The sequence below is a fragment of the Rhipicephalus sanguineus genome, chromosome 3, assembly GCF_013339695.2.
Source record: "Rhipicephalus sanguineus isolate Rsan-2018 chromosome 3, BIME_Rsan_1.4, whole genome shotgun sequence".
NCBI lineage: Eukaryota > Metazoa > Arthropoda > Arachnida > Ixodida > Ixodidae > Rhipicephalus > Rhipicephalus sanguineus.
This window is the reverse complement of record NC_051178.1, coordinates 15,720,455-15,739,768: the sequence shown is the minus strand read 5'-3', so window position 1 is coordinate 15,739,768 and position 19,314 is coordinate 15,720,455. Positions and strand designations below refer to the sequence as shown.

At 48.3% G+C, this 19,314-nt stretch overlaps 1 protein-coding gene across 1 annotated transcript in view; it reads right to left on the bottom strand.

The window, feature by feature from the left end:
• Window positions 1-19,314, bottom strand: part of LOC119384815 (autophagy-related protein 16-1) — a 225,949-nt gene that overhangs the window by 174,513 nt on the left and 32,122 nt on the right. The window lies entirely within an intron of this gene.

Below are 19,314 nucleotides of genomic sequence, written 5' to 3'. Positions count from 1 at the left end.
TGGCCAAATTCGTAAAAACTATAAAATCGTCCACATATCGGTATACCTTGATCACGGGACCATCACAGAGCAGGCTGGAAACGCGTTTGTCAATTCGGGACAGGAACACATCACTTAACACCGGAGCTATCGAAGAGCCGATGCAAATCCCTGCTTGTTGTGCGTAAAACTTATCATAAGCGACAGATGTCAAAGTACAGTAAAATTCCAAGAGGGATAAAAACCTGTCTTTGGTAATGCCCGTCTGGTCCTGAAAGCACTGCTCTAAATTGTCTTCAATCAGCTGCCATAAAACCATCTTTCCGCTGTGGAATAAAATTAGTTGAAAGTTCGGCGCCCGTCCTGTTCTTTTGTGTTATGTGTCCTCGTTCGATTTGCGCCAAAAGTATCCTCAGTTATGAACCAGTACCAACTAGCTCAAACCAGAATTCTGCTAAAAAGCTACAATACTTGAAAAAACTTTGTCAGGAACATAAAATTTAGCTGTAAAATGATGCCGCTAATCTGGATGATGCCCATGCTGCTTTTTGAAATGTACATGCTGTTGCAGGCATACACATGTGCACGTTGTTGGCACTACATAGACTTGCTCGATGCAAATAGAGCAGTATACTATGAAAGCTCGTTTGTACGTGCCTGCCGGGAATACGCATAACTATGCACTAAACAGTAGTATGCACTAACTGCCAAGTAGAAATTCGCATCTCCTGGTGTGTGTCGACGCCGCCAACAAATAAATAAATACAATACGGTCGCAAGTATCGCTTGACATACCCACTACAATACTTTTTTTTTTTTTTGCCGCTGATTCTGGCTCTCCTGCACAACCGTCCAATAGCGCATGGTGGTGATGCCAAAAAGCATTTCAAAATTATTATATGGGATCTCACACCACGACTGGCACAGCAACAGACCGGATGAACGTAAGTGTCAGCTTTTTGTAATACAGCAGAACCTCGCTGATACGTTCCCACCTAATAGTAAAATTTCTCGGCTCCTATGCTCGCAATCGCGAAAACTAAAAATAACCCAATAGAGCTACGTGTTAATAAGTTCCAGTTAATACGTTCCCGGAAAATACGATTATTCGGAAGAAAACTTTAAACACCACAGCAAACTGCGGTCGTATGATACGTTCTGCAGCCAAAAACGCTCATTCAGGTGTGCAGAAAAGCCCCTCTCGTGTACGAGGGCGGTCCGATAAGTACTTAGCCTTCAAAAGAAGAACGAGAATTTCAGAACGGTGTCGATTTATTTCTCAACATAGTCCCCTTTCAACTCTATACACTTGACCCAGCAATCCTCCAACTTCTTCATCCCGTCAGAAAAATGTGTTTTCTCCTGAGCTGCAATATAGGCTTCTGTGGCGGTGATAACTTCTTCGTTCGACTCAAATTTTTGTCCGGCGAGTGAATTTTTCAAGTTGGGAAACAAGAAATCATTCGGGACCAAATCTGGAGAATACGCTGGATGGGGCACCACTTCGTAGCCCAGTTCAACCAACTTGGCCGTGACGACGGCGCAGGTGTGAGGTGGCGCGTTGTCATGGTGAAAGAGCACCTCTTTCTTTACCAAATGTGGCCGTTTTTTTTCGCAATTCGGCGTCGAATCGGCCCAGTAATTCGGCGTAGTAGGCTCTTGTCACCGTTTTGCCCTTCTCAAGGTAGTCGACGAAGATCACACCTTGAGAATACCAGAAAATGGTGGCCATCACCTTTCCGACCGATGCGACAGTCTTCGCCTTCTTTGGAGCAGGTTCTCCATGTGCAGTCCACTGTTTCGACTGTTCTTTGGTCGCTGGTGTGTACCAGTGGATTCAGGTTTCGTCGACGGTCACAAAATGACGCAGGAACTCCTTCGGATTACACTTAAACAGCTTCAAACACTGCACTGAAGTGGTCTCACGGACGCGCTTTTTGTCCGGAGTGAGCAAACGCGGCACCCATCGCGCCGACAGCTTTCTCATGCCCAAAATTTCATGCAGGATATGACCCACGTGGACTCTTGAGATGCCTACTGTCTCAGCTATCTCGCGCACCTTCAGTCGGTGGTCTGCCAATAGGAGGTCGTGGATTTTTGCCACGTTATCGGCCGTGGTAGCCGTTTGCGGGGCCCCTGAGCGAGGCTCATCAAAAACCGACGTGCGACCATATTTAAACTCGTTGAACCAATTTTTGACTGTTGCCGTCGAAGGAGAAGACTCACCGTAGACGTCATCCAGTCGCTCTTAGATTTCGCTGCGCGATTTCCCTTCCAAAAACAAGAATCGAATCACCAACCGATATTGCTCTTTTTCCATTTTTAATGGACATACGAAAATCACCGGCTTCCTCAATCGGCCAAAACAAAACCGCGAGCCCGATTCGACTGGACCTTTGCACGTGTCCCTCTAAGAGAGTGTACTCAACGTCAGTATATGTCTCATGCGATAGCGTCGCGCTCTCGCGGTGAGGCTAAGTACTTATTGGACTGCCCTCGTACTTGTGAGGCGCCGCCGTGCCTAATTTCCCCCCTCTGCACCTCCTCCAAATTACCGTATATTGCCGATATAAGTCGACCACCCAACTTGCAACACCTTCTAGGCAAAAGAAAAGTTAACTCCGAACACAGCCTCATGCTGCGGCCATGGTTCACCAATAAGTTTTTCAGAAGAGGGAGTGATGCAAAGAAACATTTATTTGACCATGAAACATTGCTTACGATCGTCGTCGATTGAGAGAAGGACGCAGTCACAGTCATTGCCATCGTGTGAGCCACTGCTGCTGCTCACCATCGGGAAGGGTGCCGGTGGTGCCGAGATGCCGCACGTGCAAAATGCTGCGCGGACCATGTCGGTTGGCAATCCATACCAGTCATCGTTGACCCATTGCGCCACTTCACTCAAAAAAGAGCGCTTCAGCTTCCCTGTCGGTGTCTTCCGGTTTTCTTGTTGGAGCTATTCATTGAAGAATGTATTAGCACATGCGGTCTTTGAATGGCTTATTGAGTGCCACGTCGAGTGGCTGGAGAATAGGTGTCAGTCCACCTGAAATGATGACCAGCTCACATCCAGAGTCCACTACCACTTTCTTCACTCGATCTATGATGTGGCCGCGGAAGGAGTCCAGGATAAGCATGCTGCAGTGCTTCAGCAGCGCACCCGGGGCCTGCACCACACGAGACGAAACCATTCGAAGACAATTTCATCATTAAAAAAACCCTTTTCGTTCACCCGCACCATAACTATCGGCGGAACCTTCTTTTTTTTTATTTGGCATCGTTTTTTTCTTGAACAGAAGAAATGGAGGTAGCTTGTACCTGTCGGCCGTACAGCACAACATGACAGTGAAACGGTTGTGCGTGTTGCCCGCTGTCAGCAGGCGAACCTGGCGCTCCCCTTTTCCGGACACTGTCCTCTTGCTAGGCATGTCAAACCATACAGGAGTCTGGTCGGCACTGCCGTTTGACACAGCAGGAATGAATGCTTTGCCTTCAGGTCACTCATGTAGCGAAGAAACACGCACTGTTTTTCTTCGTAGGCTTCGGGCAACCTTTGGCATACAGTTGTGCATCGTCTTAGGCTCAGGGCGTTCCGTTTCACGAAGTCTGTGACCCATTTCTTGGATACACTGAACTCAGTTTGCGGGATGCACATATCCATCACGACAGTATGTGCTTTTGCTTCAATATCATCACAGAAAATACTCGGGCTCTTGCTTCTCTGGTCGTGAACCAAATCTCGAACCACCTCCTTAACGGCAGGGTATTGTCCAGACTTCTGTCCGCGAAAGGAACAGCGTATAGCAACGCACGCGAAGATCTTGGTCGTTTGTTTTCTCCATTCCCTCGCGCACTTTTCCGACACCTCAAACTTGCGCCCTGCTGCAACATTGCTTTCAGACTCTGCGTAGAGGATCGCTTGCCGCTTGAAAGCAGCACTGTATCGTTGCCGGCGTCGCAGTGGCATCTTGGCGTCCGTTGGGCAGCATCGCAAATCGCGCACACCACTGTTCGCAAGCTAAGCAAAATGCAGAAATGGCGAACAGGCATGAGTGCAAAAAGACGCAAAGACGCTTGTGTGCACATGTGACTGGTCATGTGGTTTAGTTCCCCACGAAGAGTTGCCAGCCCACATGGCGCTGCCAGCTTTTCCGTGGAACGCCCATGGTTTGTCAACAAATCATTTCTATTGTATGAAAACAAAACTGCAGGATGTACCGCAAAATAAATTCCTCTTTTTTCCATAGAGCATCGTCAGCCCTCTATCAAAGGTTCGGAATGCTGCTTTTGAGACTGCTTCCCAAGCAGTTCGTATTAATGCCGTGCAGAGGTGATTCTTAAACACGCTCCGTAGTTTCGCGTGGTTTTGCTACAGATAGCAATAATGTCCGGCTCTGGAAGCGGTGCGCGCGCGTTGGGAGACAGCAGTTTTCGCGGCTCCGCTGCCTCTGTGGCTGATGTTATCGATGCGTAGAATAGCAGTGAATCCGAGAACGACAACCTTTCGTCGAACCGCACAGTAAGTCGACTTTACGAGTCCGCATATAGGTCGACTACGATTATAGGTCGACCCCAAACTTTGGAAGGTCATTTTATGAAAAAAACGTCGACTTATAATTGGCAATATACGGTACTCCACCGTCCCCCCCGTGTCTTTTCCGAATTGCTCGATCGCCCCTTCAACCATTCGAGTCTTTTAGCAAGTTACAGAAATACGGTACGAAAATACGGTATGGCAGTACGGTAACGCTCCTCCTTTCCCGCTCGTTGTGCTTAACACACTCCCAGTTCCAGTGACACTGTGCCCCGCAAACGACACCTCGTTAACAATGCGTAGGCTGACAGGCAACAATGAGGCATGACAACCCCACAGTAATTTTTGAAAAAGCTTTTGTGGTGTTGGGGTGCCTTCACCAGCAAAAGCACGAGCGGGAAAGGGGAGCACTACCGTACGGCCTTACCATATTTGCGTACCATATTTTCGTAACTTGCTAAAGGACTCTATTGCCTAAGCTCTCTGTCAACCACACACCGACCCAAAGGTGGGCCGTCATGCCGGCTGTCCAAATCTTCAAATGGCTTTCAAAAAAAAAAGTGTCTTTTCTATAGCACAGTGGTTTCGTTCAGCGATTTCGCTGAGTACTGCAAATCCTTCACCCGCAGCACGGTGCGTAGATACATACACATTCCACACATTTTTGTTCAGACCCCATGCCTACAACAGCGGGGAGAACACTGCAGAGCTATCAATGTGGCGAAAGAACGGATGCTGTCGAACATCTCCAGTCCGCCACGGTTAGGTACGAGACCTACGGAAGTGCACATGGCGCACATGCCACCGCCGCTGCATGTAACCATAGCAACGCCACCATTGTTCCCAGTGCCCAATAAGACGTCATTTCCTCCACACTTCTCCCAGAGCGCGTTCGTTTTCGGGTTGCTCTGCACACCACGCAGCACACTTCCAGACGGCGTTCATCTTTCTCTGGCTGGAGAGTTCTGCCTACCCGCGTGTCGCCAGAACTTGCGAGGACATTGGCAGTTACTTCCTTCCCCCGTGGCCAGGACAAATTTGCTCTGGAGGAATTCTGGAAGGTTTCTGGCTATCAGATGCCAAAAAGAGACGATGCGCGCTCGCTGCCATCTTTGTACGGACTCGACAGATTGCAATGCAGGCGCTTGGGGACTTCACCTTCGGTTGCCATTACGATTGGGATTATTTTCTAAAGCCCGTTCCACCGCGCGAGATTGTGCGATGATGAGTGGCAGCGAACAGACCACGGCACATCTCAAGTTAAGACAGCATGCTAACTGATCAGCGCGTGTGTGATGTAGTACGCGATAACTGCAGGCAGCTGTCGCTTTCGGGGACACTCCCTTTCGTGACGAGATTTCGCATCGTATTGTACCGCGATTGTTACATGCACTGCACGGAGTAACACTTGTTAAGCCGTAAGCGGTGCGGCAGTTTTGTTCACGGATGGTGCGAGTCACGCGTGATCTTGCGAACGTATGTGATTGCATCCCAATTGCATATGCTCGAGAATATCGCTTCAGCTCTTTGGCAAACCTAGCCGCATATTTCCAAGTGGGCAATGCAGAAAGAACCGACGCTGGGCAAAGTTTCGTTTGCTGCCACGGCAGTGTCGTTTCTTTACGTTTGCACTGGCTGTCCCAGCGTTCAATTTTGCAATCTTCAGGCATCTTCGGGTGTCTCGCGATTTCAACTACAACAATGTGACCACGACGTTTTCTGTCAGAACCAAAACTAGATGGCTAACCTCTGGCTGCCAGAAGTTCAAAAATCGAAGAGCCCTGATATGTTTTTTTAAGAAATAAATGTTTTTTGCCCTTGCAGCTCAAAATGGGCTTGCCAGACTCAACTTTTACTGGACTCGGGAAGCACATTTTCCCGGATGGTACGTTAATTTTTCGTGTTTTTTTTTTCGGAAACGTATCATCGAGGTTCTACTGTACATGTGTGCATGTCTGCACTGCGGCCTGCTACTGAGAGAAAATTTACACTGTTTCATAGAAATGCAATGCTGTCGTTTGGAGCTAGCTGATTGTCTCTGGCTCAGTAGGCGATGCGCTGCGTGTGTCGCCTACCCAGCTCATGCCGCCACTGCCAGGTCCCCTGCTGTACCGTACGTGTACATTTACCACAGGACTGTTTTACGCACCACTCCACTCCAGAATGTGCATGGGTGCGACAACTAGCTCATTTGATCAACATGGTGACAACGCGAACCGCAAGCAATGCACACTCAATGATGCTCTAGCAGTCCTGCAATATAAGGCAGCAGCAGACAGAGATGCAGCGCATTGGTGTGATCGCCTCATAAAAGTGTGCAGTACACTTACAACAGCGCTTTGCCTGCTGTATGAGAGGTGCATGTTTGACATAATAGCTGGTAATAACGTCGGTGCAGCGAGGCTCCTTGGCGTCCACACACTTGAAAGCGGTCCCACATGAGGCGGCAGCAAACTGCGGAGCAGTGCGCTTAGGTTGTCGCCTATTACAACTGTGCCACATGCTTGCCATAGTACTACGCCACACGCGCGGCTGAGCATATAGCTGAAGATGCTTACTGTGATAGAGCTATCCGCGATAAGTCATACTGACACGTTTTGCAGTGGCCACCATCTCGCCTTGCTCTTTTCTGATGCTTCTCTGTAAGGACATCATAGCAATCGCACGGAAGTCAGAATCATTGATCGACCAGTCTCTGCAGTTACTAAATAGGCGGGAGACCAGTTGTGGCACACTCTGACATCAGCGAGATGGGGGGCGTAGTTAAATTTTATGCGGCAAAAAGTTATTGTGGTATGCACTAACCTATGGGTGGACGTGCCACTATGGCTTAAACAGTAAACGAATAGCAAGGAGGGCTCCAGCCAACTACTTGGACAAGTACAGAAAGACGACACACTGCTGGACTAGCAACTACATTTGGCTCTATGAGACTTGGTCAGTGATTCGCCGGAACGACGTTTTAACCGTTAGTATGTTTAAAGTGAGTATGTATTACTGAAGTCTTACTGTACAAGGCACATCTGGAATCACAGGAACAAGAGCCTGTGAGAGTGAGCAGCATGTGACTGTACTAAAACTTGTCGCAACTTTTATTTATGCAAGGGGAAGGGCGCATGCACCAACGCACCGTGAAAAAGGCACACTGTGTGGCCATCTCGTGATAACCACTTGCATTGAGTGGGCACGTCGGCTGGCCGCCCGTGAACAGGATGTCAAACCCGTTCTTCTATTTCACGCAGATTGTGCTACTCGGAGCAACATGGTCGGCCAGCGCATCTGATACAACGTGGGTGAATTCGACGGCGTTTTTCACTGTTGGAGCATGCGCAAATGGACGTCAACGTGCCTTTGATCACAACGGCTGTGAGCTCCCAAGATGCCTCGTCGACTGGACTACAGCGCCATCCGCTTCGACTTCTTCGGACACTGCACCTGTAAGAAGAGCATCACTCAAGCATCCTTTTAGTGGGCACGTCGGCTGGCCGCCCGTGAACAGGATGTCAAACTCGTTCTATTTCACGCAGACTGTGCTACTCGGAGCAACATGGTCGGCCGGCGCATCTGATACAACGTGGCTGAATTCGACGGCGTTTTCACCGTTGAAGCATGCGCAAATGGACGTCAACGTGCCTTTGATCACAACGGCTGTGAGCTCCCAAGATGCCTCGTCGACTGGACTACAGCGCCATCCGCTTCGACTTCTTCGGACACTGCACCTGTAAGAAGAGCATCACCCGAGCATCCTTTTAGTGGGCACGTTGGCTGGCCGCCCGTGAACAGGATGTCAAACTCGTTCTATTTCACGCAGACTGTGCTACTCGGAGCAACATGGTCGGCCAGCGCATCTGATACAACGTGGGTGAATTCGACGGCGTTTTTCACTGTTGGAGCATGCGCAAATGGACGTCAACGTGCCTTTGATCACAACGGCTGTGAGCTCCCAAGATGCCTCGTCGACTGGACTACAGCGCCATCCGCTTCGACTTCTTCGGACACTGCACCTGTAAGAAGAGCATTACCCGAGCATCCTTTTAGTGGGCACGTTGGCTGGCCGCCCATGAACAGGATGTCAAACTCGTTCTATTTCACGCAGACTGTGCTACTCGGAGCAACATGGTCGGCCAGCGCATCTGATACAACGTGGGGCGTTTTTCACTGTTGGAGCATGCGCAAATGGACGTCAACGTGCCTTTGATCACAACGGCTGTGAGCTCCCAAGATGCCTCGTCGACTGGACTACAGCGCCATCCGCTTCGACTTCTTCGGACACTGCACCTGTAAGAAGAGCATCACTCGAGCATCCTTTTAGTGGGCACGTCGGCTGGCCGCCCGTGAACAGGATGTCAAACTCGTTCTATTTCACGCAGACTGTGCTACTCGGAGCAACATGGTCGGCCGGCGCATCTGATACAACGTGGGTGAATTCGACGGCGTTTTTCACTGTTGGAGCATGCGCAAATGGACGTCAACGTGCCTTTGATCACAATGGCTGTGACCTCCCACGATGCCTCGTCGACTGGACTACAGCGCCATCTGCTTCGACTTCTTCGGACACTGCACCTATAAGAAGAGCATCACCCGAGCATCCTTTTAGTGGGCACGTTGGCTGGCCGCCCGTGAACAGGATGTCAAACCCGTTCTTCTATTTCACGCAGGTGAGCAACAAGTACTCATCAGTTAAATCTAGTGACCGATGTCTAATTCAGCTGACATGCCCACGTCGCTTGTGTGCTTTGTTTCACTATGCGAAAGACATCTTGTATTCTTCTCTGATGCTTTGTGATGTCGAGCCCAATCCAGGGCCTGAAACGGAAAAGATGCTGCGTGAACTTTTTGAAGGTCAAAAAACAATGCATAAGAAACTAGAGAAGTTGGAAAACAAGCTTAAGAACGTCGAAGACTCAGTGGCAATCGTTAAAGAACTCGATGCTAAAATTGTGCACTTGGAACAAACAGTGACACAGTTAGATAAAAGGTTGACTGAGTTCGAGGACAGGAGCAGGCAGAATAATCAATCTTCTTGTCTTCGGCGTTTCGGAGCCGAGTGAGGAAACGCCAGAATCACTAACGCAGAAAGTGATTGACGATATATTTCGAGATACATTAGGAGTGAAGGTATCCTCTGCAGAACGAATTCATAGAATTGGCCATCAGCGTACTAACAAGCCACGCCCTGTGATTTTAAAATTGCTTGACCATCGCGAAAAAGTTTCCATTCTGAGCAACTGCTACAAATTAAAGGGAAAAACATATCAGTCTCCGAGGATTTCTCGACCGTCACTAGAAAAGTTCGAAAGTGTCTCTGGGATAGCACGACTGATATCAGGCGAGATGGGACTAAGGTAAAACTAGTCTACAATAAAATAAAAATAGGCAGTGAGTTGTACGACTGGGATGAAACTAAAAAGACACGAGTACCGAGTAATCAACGCCGTGGCAACAGGCGAACAACGGGCCGTCAGCTTCGCTCAGGCGTGAGAACCATGGAATGAAATAAAGGCCTCAAAAATACTTTCCGATGTCTTAACCTAAATGCCCGAAGTATAATAAAGAAAACAGCTGACCTAGAAAGCATACTTGCCGCTCACAGCCCCCATGTAATAGTTATTACAGAAACGTGGTTGCATGGCGACATAAGTGACTCGGAAGTCGTACCGCATGGATACCGTACCTACCGCAAGGACCGTGACTCCCGCAGTGGCAGCGTGGCTATTTTGTATATGGACTCGTTGCGCATTACAAGACTGCCAGATATTACCAGCATTGAATGCGTATTGGTGAAAGTTCACTTCAAGGTCTTCCATCTGGTAATTGCCAGATTTTACCGGACCCCAAACAGTGACGGCACATTTTATGAGGCGCTTAACGAATTCGTGTGCACGAACCGTGCTTCTAACCTTGTACTAACTGGAGATTTTAACATTCCACTAATTAACTGGGATGGTGATTTTCCTGAAGCACTCTGTGCTTCAGCTGAGCCACTTGTAGACATTATTTTATTACGTGGTCTATCACAACTAGTAAAAACGCCTACAAGAATACAAGGTGATAGCCAATCAATTTTGGATCTCTTTATTATTAGTGACGGTGTTCTTGATCGTGACCCGAGTGTGGACATGTTTAAAGGTATCTCAGACCACAAGCTGCTGTGTTTAAATCTCGAGATGAAATTCCGATCAAGGCTGACAAAAAAAGAGTGTATTGTTCTGGTGTTCTCACGTGCTAGTGATGTTGATATTTTGGATGTTCTAGATAGTTCTTTTTCTTTGTTTAACTCGTTTTACGAATCAGATGCCTCTGTTGAACATATGTGGTGCTTTTTTAAAAACCTGGTATTGACATGTGTGAAAAAGTTTATCCCACACAAACGACACTCGCAGCGTACACATAATCCATGGATGACGAAAGAGATTGCACATCACCAACGTAGGTTAAACAGAGTGAAAAGGCAACAGAGACGCTCCATGCTCAAGTGGTTCAGATACGATATCGGAGTTACGCGAACAACTAAAGAACAGCATTAAAAAGGCCAAAGATTTTTACGAACACGTTCGTCTTAAAAACTTCCTTAAAACGTCACCACAAAAATTTTGGCGACACATTTCGCCAAAGAAGAAAGACCTGCCTACTCTATCGGTCGATGGTGTCCCTGCGACAGATAACGCAGTAATTGCCCAAGCGCTTAGTGCTTATTTTGGTTCCGTGTTTCTCACTGACGATGGTCGTACACCGGAATTTAGCAAATTTGATCACAGTGAGCCTATTGATAATATGTCTATATCTGAAGAAGGCATACTAGCACTACTGCTAAAATTAGAAGACAAGAAATCACCAGGCACAGACCAAATACATTTTTAAAGCGTCATGCGGAATGGTGTTCGAAATATCTGTCTGTTTTTCAAGAAATCCTTGTCTGATGCGGATCTTCCATGTGACTGGAAGTACGCAAAAATCACGCCAATCCCTAAAACAAGCGCACCATCAAATCCGTCCTCATACAGGCCGATTTCCTTGTTATGCACATGCGCGAAGGTACTAGAGCACATAATTTTTAAACATATTTCCAGTTTTCTTGAAAGCAAATGCTTAATTGGTTCCTTACAGCATGGCTTTCGCCGTGGTTACTCTACAGTCATCCAGCTTATCGAAACTGTCCATGACCTAGCAGCGGCCCTAGACAGACATAACCAGGTCGACATAATATTTCTCGACTTCGAAAAAGCATTCGACCGAGTCTTGCATCGAAAATTATTACTGAAGTTAGAGCCAATACTCAAGAACAACATAATACTAGCTTGGATAGAAGCCTACCTCTCATGTAGACGTCAAGTCGTGGCCATTGACAACGTAACTTCACGTGCCATTTCAGTCCTTTCAGGTATCCCACAAGGGTCTGTTCTTGGTCCCCTATTTTTACAGCGAAAGCTGTTATGAGATCATTTCACCGGCCGTTTTACAGCGAAAGCTGTTATGAGATCATTTCACCGGCCGTTTTTGGCGCCGTAGTTGTCCGCCGCCGCCGCCGGTGTCCGTAACCAGTATCACTCGAAATAAGAAAAAAAACGAAATAAGAAAAAAATTCCAGGATGGAAGGAGGTTCGAACCTGGGCCCTCTGCATGGGAACCCAGTATTCAACCTCTGAGCCATGCCTGTGCTTGAAACTGCTTTGCAAAAAGGTCCTGTACAGGCTTCACGTCGGGAAGGAACCATATTAGCATATGCAATATAGCGTGGTAGAAGAGTAAAATAAGCACCAAGCGTCGCACAGCCCGAATTCTGTAACCAGGCGTCACACAATGCGAATTGCGCAACGAGTAGGCTGTTGAATGCTTCCAACCCATTACAAAGATCTCTCCCATAATTCTTCATCGTCATCAGGCACAGCCTCAACAAAGTGCGCATAATGCCTTACATGTGTTTAGCAGGTACCACGGCTCTCCGTAGAATGACAAAAAATGGCACAGTGCCTGCTGCCCTACTGCTCAAAAATTACAATGATTTATAGCGTAGTGGGTTCCTCGCAAGTGCACTTGTATTGGTTGCCAAGGAAGCCCATAAGCGCATGATCCATTTCATCGGGGTCTCCGTAAAATTACAATGATTTAGAGCGTAGTGGGTTCGTCGCAAGTGCATTTGTATTGGTTGCCAAGGAAGCCCATAAGCGCATGATCTATTTCCTTGGGGCCTCAGTAAAGTTCTTCGCCCCCCACCCCTCGTCTCTCTCCCACGTCAACGTATGCTATACAGCATGAGGGGGAGGGAAATAGCGACCGGGCGTCACCCAATGCAGATTACATAACTGGTGGGCCGTTTAAAGCTTCCAGCCCATTACAATGGGCTGAGCCATAATTCTTCATCGTCATCAGTCGTCGCGTCAACAAAGTGCACATAATGCCTTAGAGACGTGTAGCTGGTGCCTCGCTTCTCCGCAGAATGACGAATAATGGCTTAGTAGGTGCTTTCCAACTTCACAAAAATTGTCATTTATGGCGTAGTGGGTACCTTTCTAGTGTACTTTTATCGTAGTCCCAAGTGAGCTAGCTTACAACGTGCTCTAGAAACGCCGCTCTTCCAGCTTTCGCTGTGACTGTGCTGCGGTTTCAGCGCAGGCCTGGCGTTTTTTTTTGGTGCCGTAGTTGTCCGCCGCCGCCGCCGGTGTCCGTAACCAGTATCGCTCGAAATAAGAAAAAAAAAACGAAATAAGAAAAAAATTCCAGGATGGAACGAGGTTCGAACCTGGGCCCTCTGCGTGGGAGCCCAGTATTCAACCTTTGAGCCATGCCGGTGCTTGAAGCTGCTTTGCAAAAAGGTCCTATGCAGGCTTCATGTCGGGAAGGAACCACATTAGCATATGCAATATAGCGTGGTAGAAGAGTAAAATAAGCACCAAGTGTCGCACAACGCGAATTCTGTAACCAGGCGTCACACAATGCGAATTGCGCAACGAGTAGGTTGTTGAATGCTTCCAACCCATTACAAAAGACTCTGCCATAATTCTTCATCGTCATCAGGCACAGCATCAACAAAGTGCGCATAACACCTTACATGTGTTTAGCAGGTACCACGGCTCTCCGTAGAATGACGAAAAATGGCGCAGTGCCTGCTGCCCTACTTCTCAAAAATTACAATGATTTATAGCGTAGTGGGATCCTCGCAAGTACGCTTGTATTGGTTGCCAAGGAAGCCCATAAGCGCATGATCCACTTCCTCGTAGTCTCAGTAAAATTAGAATGATTTATAGCGTAGTGGGTTCCTCGCAAGTGCACTTGTATTGGTTGCCGAGGAAGCCCATAAGCGCATGATCCATTTCCTCGAGGTCTCAGTAAAGTTCTTCGCCCCCCCCCCCCCGTCTCTCTCCCACGTCAAAGTATGTTATACGGCATGACGGGAGAGGGAAATAGCAATCGGGCGTCACCCAATGCAAATTACATAACTGGTGGGCCGTTTAAAGATTCCAACCCATTACAAAGGGCTGAGCCATAATTCTTCATCGCCATCAGTCATCGCGTCAACAAAGTGCACATAATGCCTTACAGACGTGCAGCTGGTGCCTCGCTTCTCCGCAGAATGACGAATAATGGCTTAGTAGGTGCTTCCCAACTTCACAAAAATTGTAATTTATGGCGTAGTGGGTACCTTTCTAGTGTACTTGTACTGTAGCCCCAAGAGAGCTTAACGGGTTCTAGAAGCGCCGCTCTTCCAGCTTTCGCTGTGGCTGTGCTGCGGTTTCAGCGCAGGCCTGGCGTTTTTTTTTCTCGTATACATCAATGACATCGTTCAGAACATTCCCGTTAAAATAAGGCTTTTTGCTGATTATTGTATTATATACCGCGAAATTACCACACCCCATGACCAGGTTACATTAAATAAATCTTTGGACCTAATTCAAACATGTAGCACAGACTGGCAAATGACCATAAACGAAAAGAAAACTGTGGCAATGACAATTAGTCGCAAAAAGAACCCTATAACGTTTCCTTACTGTTTTGATAATGAACTTCTTGCAGTAGTAACTAACTATAAGCATCTGGGAGTCATCATCTCTCACGATCTCAGATGGAACGACCACATTGACTACGTACATGGGAAAGCGATGAAAAAACTCGGATACTTAAGGAGGCGTTTGAGTAAGTCTCCAGCAGAAGTTAAGCTATTAGCCTATAAAACATTTATTCGGCCACTCCTGGAATACTGTGCAGCTGTTTGGGAACCATACACAAAAAGAAACATTTCAATATTAGAAAAAATACAGAGGAAATCAGTTAGGTTTATCTTTATCAAGTATAGCTGAGAAGCATCAGTAACATCTCTTCTAAAAACGCCTGAGCTCGAGAAATTAGCAATTCGTCGATACCGCGAGCGAATGTAACTGTTTTATCTCCTTTATCATGGACAGCTAGGTATCAAAAAGGGTACATATCTAAAAGACGCCCACCGGTGGTCTACTCGGTCCCATCATACTAAAAATGTAGCCGAGTTTTGTAGTCACACCAACATGTTCCAGTATTCTTTTTTCCCAAGAACAGCAACCAATTGGAATTCCCTCCCCTCAACTGTGGTGGAATGTCAGTCGCTATCATCATATCTACAGGCCCTTCAATCCATAACAAATACCTCTGACGTAGTTTTACATGAACCCTGACGCTTTTTTTTTTCCAAATGTCTTTACCTGACACTCAGTTTTTCCATATGTTTTTGCATCCATGTTTTCACTAGTTATTTCAATATGTTGCTGCTTGCTTGTATGAGTTTGTTGTATATATATATATATCTTTTTCCTATTATTTTAATTCAATGTTTTTTATTGATGTTCAGTTGTGGCATTTCTTTACATGTATTCGCTAACAGAGGTTTTGTTATTATTACCGCAATGCCTCATATGTGTTTATTGTAATTATTTCTTTTTATTTACTTGTACCCACTCCTGCCTAAGGTCTGAAGATCAGACTGGCAGTATTGTAATAAATAAATAAATAAATAAATAAATAAATAAATAAATTATCAACAACAGTATGTCCACGGCCCATTGCCTCATGCTGGTGTACTGTGCATGCCTTCTCAATAATGCAGGCACTCATCACGACACAATTCTTCAGGCAGCAACAGGCAAGCGCTTGCACATTTCTTCTGCAGTGTTGTGTGCATTCCTTGTGCACATAGTGTCCCATCAGGTGTGGGACACGCTTGAGACCACTGAGACTGTACTATTATGTTGCATCTAAGTAAATCCTTTCGTAGACGTAACAGAGTGCAGGGTGCACGACATACAATGGAGCCACAGCCATTTCAACTTCGCCAGAGCTGCCATCTTGCCGGTCTTTTGCCGACAACATTCATAATTTCCTGGAGCGAAGGACCAAACTCAACCACAAAAAGGTCAATGCCAACCGCACCTACACATCACCACATGGCATCCCGCTTGTTCACAGGAAGAGCAGAAGAAGATGCGGACGAGTGGCTGACACATTACACTAGGCTGAGCTGATACACTGGAGCTCCACAACAAAGTGAGAACATGTGTTTTTTCTCACGAAACCTGCCCTGACGTGGTGTGGAAACCACAAAGAGTCCTTAACAATGTGGGGGCTCTTTGTTGAGGAAATGAAGAAATGCTTTGGCAACTCTGATGCCAAAAAGAAACGTGCAGAGAGGACGCCCGCCCAAAGAGCTCAAGCTCTGGAAGAGACCTGCCCCACCTATACAAAGGGAGTCCTCCAGCCATGCAAGCCTCAAGAAGACAGGGTCAGACACCTTCTCAAAGGTATCGCAGAAGTTTAACAAAACTTGTAATTCGCCGAGATGGTGCATAGCTGATGGGAAACTTTGTGCGCAAAAACCAGACCATTCACAAGGAACAAGAGCCTGTCTATCTCGTCTTGTGAATTGTCTGGTCCTTGCGCACAAAGTTTCCCATCAGTATTGCAGAAAGCACTTACAATTTTTCAATAGCTAAAGAAGACCTCAACTACGTCTCAGACTTTGTATGTCTATGCTGTACATTTGAGGTTTAGAAGACTTGTCAAACTGTGCCATAACTTGGACAACTGGCAAATGTGACAACTGTCAACAGCGTTGATGCGAGTCCGCTCAGCATCCTTGCTTCTATCATCTGCCAAATCGTGCACGAAAAACTGGCAACACAGCATACTGGTTTGCAATGCCATCCAACATCCAGCTACATATTCTCCACATTACTTGGCACCATGCGCTCCTTTTCGCTGGTGTCTGTATGTGTAACGGACACTAGCAAAACAGGAATTACTTGGGCAAGTCAGGACGTCTTCACGTTTAACCCTTTCAGAGTCTAATTTTTTCGCCAAATGCAAACCACAAGGGTTAATTTCTTTTATTGCTCAGTTAACTTCTTCAGGCGAATCTACCTCAGAAAAAATTGTCGCAATTTTTTTAGGGTGACTATAAAGTGCGGGGATTGAGGCTTGCCCATCACCATTGCGCAGGTTTTTCGCCCATTTCTGCCGTCCACACGTCCTATCATGACTCTCCCCTCCTACGGTGCTGGGCGAGCGGGGGTGACGTTAACCTCTCTCAACTGGCGCCGATTCTCGACAGTGGCACCGCGCATGAGTCTCGCGAGACGTTTCGAGCGGCGGGGGGGGGGGGGGGGGGGGGGGGGGTCAGACTCTCTCTGGACCTCGTAGGGTAAGCACGTGTTTCGCTTCCCGTCCGTCGGCTCCTCTGTTTTGCGGCTCGCTCGGACGGAGTTCGCTAACGGTGCCTTGCGCCAGCGGCGAGCGCTTACCTTACGTTGTCGTTTCCGAACGCTAGGCCGAAGAGCGGAGTGGTGTATTCGCGCGTGGTCATACTACGTCGAAACCATACCTATCGAAGCCAACGCGACCGGAGTTTGCCCTCGCTCGAGCGATCGGGCCTGGTGGTCACTGATCGTGAGAGTACGCAGCAAGGTCACGAGGGACCGTTTCCCTCAGCGGTATGTCGCCGTGAGCCCTTTGCCCGCGGAGACGTGCTAGCGGCACCCTTTATGTTGTATTTCCGCCCGTGGCATGGTTAAGCCTGTTTTGCTTCTCCCGTCACCTTTGGGAGCGGGCGTTGTACAGCGTTTGTGGTGTTGCCGCAGGCAATAAAGTGTTGCGGATTTTGAGAGCAGTACTGTGTACTCGTCGAGCTGCGCTCGGTGCCTTTGTGCACCCGAACGCACGTGGGCAGCAGCGCGCTAGTTCACGCAAGGCGACGGCAGACTCGGCCCTGTGGCTCGCTAAGTCCGAACCCAAGCTAGTGGCCGTACTCCTGTGAGATACGCGCATACTACACTGGCGCCCAACGCGGTATCACAAGCTCATTAAGCTTTTGACTGCTCTTAACGAGTCAGTACGCCCATGCGTCTCGGGCTCACCGCAACATGTTTGCTTCACGGGATTTTTGTCCGTTGACTTCTCTGGCGGACGCCGCATTGCACGAGAATGAGGCCAGTGCCTCTGTTGAGGGGCACCTTTGTGCATCCTTACCTGTCGCAGCCCCCTGTGGTGGCGAAGACACGAAGCGCCTGTCAGCTCCCTTTGGAGATGGAGCGTCGTTGCGGACTGGGCCCTTTGGCCTACCTGAACGGTGCGCTCAGGCGCCTTCGACTGCTGCAGTACCCTTCGAAATGCGTGGCAGTTCGACGGCACAGCGCTTTCAGTCGGTTCCCTGTGGAATTGACGGGGCACAGGCTCTGGCCCGTGCCGACTTTTGCCCGCCGTCAGCCGTGCAACCGACAGTTCGAACGCATGCTGAGCAGGTGCCTGTATTGTCAACGGTAGCCGCCCCAAGTGGCAATTATGTTCGAGAACAGGCAAGTCCCTCTAGGAGCCTCTTTTGCTCTGGGAATGGTGCGCAGGGCGGTAGTCCTTTTGAAACAGCTCTACTGATCAAGCTGGGCGACTGTTCACCTTCGCTCGACCGCACCACTAACGCACCGACGCCTTCCTGTGAAGCAGGTGCGACACACGCTGCTGCGAAACGCCGTCCAGATGATCCAAGCGCTCTCGGGAGCTGTACACACGCTTTCGGCCGTTTCAAAATGCACCCACCCCGCTGTTATGTTGCTTGTGCCAACTTACAGCGATACGGTGATCCGTTCAGCGCCCGAGATTACCTTGACTCTCTGTCACGTTATCAGAGAGCGATGGGTTTGGATGATCAGGAGGTGCTCGGATGCGTCGTCCCGGCTGCACTGACTGACACGGTGGCGGCGTGGTATCAGCTTTCCGGCTACCGAGAGTTCCGCCCGGCCTTTCTTCGTGAATTCCTACCCGATGACTACGAGAGTAGTATGCGGCGAGAGCTCGAGCTCCGTACACAAGCTCCTGATGAATCACTTCAGGAGTACGTACGCACGATGGATGACCTTTTCTCTATCACTGAGCCTCGAACGAGGAACGCGTCGAACGGGTGATCAGGCAGGTACATCCGACCTTTACGGCGTACCTACGAACGGGTACCGTACGACGTACCATACGAACGGCGTACCGTACGAACGGCGTACCGTACGAACGGCGTACCGTACGAACGGCGTACAGTACGAACGGCGTACAGTACGAACAGCGTACCGTACGAACGACGTACCGTACGAACGACGTACCGTACGAACGGGTGATCAGGCAGGCGTTTGCCATTGCCTCGCTAGTTCACGCGAGGCGACGGCAAACGCGGCTCTGTGGCTCGCTAAGTCCGAACCCACGCTAGTGGCCATACTCCTGTGAGATACGCGCACACTACAAAAGTGACAAAAAGATCATTTAGGAAAGAAGATGGCTTTTAAGGGCTCGTTTTTTTCTTT